This window comes from Zingiber officinale, chromosome 2A, assembly GCF_018446385.1.
Source record: "Zingiber officinale cultivar Zhangliang chromosome 2A, Zo_v1.1, whole genome shotgun sequence".
Taxonomy (NCBI): domain Eukaryota; kingdom Viridiplantae; phylum Streptophyta; class Magnoliopsida; order Zingiberales; family Zingiberaceae; genus Zingiber; species Zingiber officinale.
In genome coordinates, this window is record NC_055988.1 from 9474656 (window position 1) to 9476092 (window position 1437).

At 34.2% G+C, this 1437-nt stretch overlaps 1 long non-coding RNA gene across 1 annotated transcript; it reads right to left on the bottom strand.

The window, feature by feature from the left end:
• Window positions 1-720: 720 nt before the first annotated feature.
• LOC122044389 lies at window positions 721-1220 on the bottom strand. Its single transcript, XR_006129537.1, has 3 exons — window positions 1193-1220; window positions 1068-1096; window positions 721-740 (listed from the first exon to the last, which is right to left on the bottom strand). It is a non-coding gene; the product is annotated as an uncharacterized LOC122044389 (long non-coding RNA).
• Between the last annotated feature and the right edge of the window lie 217 nt (window positions 1221-1437).

Below are 1437 nucleotides of genomic sequence, written 5' to 3' on the forward strand. Positions count from 1 at the left end.
CCACTTCGGGTGCTACGATTTCTCGGCGTCACCCAGACGCTGGGTGCCAGCACCACCGTCGCCAGTGAAGAAGTGAACACACTACAACAAAAACCCTCATAGACATCGGTTTTCCACCGGTGTCTATTTCATTTTCGACCGATGTCTATGAAGCCGATGTTAAAAGTCTGCCATTTTAGACATCGGGTTAAAACCGGTGTAGTATCACTTAACGACACCGGTCTTCGAATTGGTTATTAACCGGTGTAGTATCACTTAACGACACCGTTTCATCAACGGTGTAAAATCGATGTAATATTGTATGTTAATAACACCAGTTTTGGCAGCGGTAAATGACCGATGTAATATTAGTTAATAACACCAGTTTTGCAGCGGTGGAAAACCGATGTAATATGTATATTTTTTAACAGCACAAATTTGATTTCCGAAACAATGAAAAACCGACAATAATAAAAAAAACACAAATATTCACAAATTATACAAATATTCTTCATTCAACAATATCCATAAAATACACAAATATTCACAAATTATATAAATAATCTTCTTACAACAGTATCCATAAAATATCCAGACATTCTTTTTACATCAAAAGCTAGCTAATAGATATGAAAATCAAGGTAGAACATTCTTTTAACACATCAAGGTAGAACCGCACTTCAAATGTAATCTAGCATGCATTCAGCCCACTCGAACCGCACTTCATCAATTTCAACTCTGGAGTACTTGAAATTTGTAAACTGTAAAAACACAAATAATATATTAGTAAACCAAGACCAAAGATCATAGTTGAAAATGCAATAAGAGCACCAGGTAACAAAGATGACTAATTAGAATGCTTAAAAAGATAAACATTCATCAATTATTTCAACTACATCATATAGTGATAGATCTATGAATAACAGGTTCAAATCTAACCCTTGCATCCTTTTAGGAGGCAATCTAATTTGATAAGCGAGCAAAAAGATGATTTACTCAAAATTAGTTTGCATTTGTAAAAAATAATATCACTTTTGATACTTTATTTTGTACATTTTATCAGTTAAAAGGAAAAAAATTACACTTACCACATTGAACACAACAGGGGCCTCTTTACCTGGAGACAAATTCATGTTCAGAAAAAGATACTGAGACAAATCAAATTAATAGATGTGTAAATATTAGTGGAACTATTTCTTTCGTTTTCGGTTACCTGTTTCAAGATCATGCCAAGGATGGGCAGCCACTGATCTCTTGGACAATGACGATAATATCCTTTCATTCAACTTTGGAGCTGCAACGTTCTCCTGTTGTCCGCTCATATTTCTACATACATAACAACATAATAAGGAGTATTTGAGGAGATTGCAAGAGTTTATTGATAACAAAAGTCCAAGGTAACTCATGATCCATGAAAAAAATATATAGAGAGAAAACAAAAAACTAGCAATCTGGAAG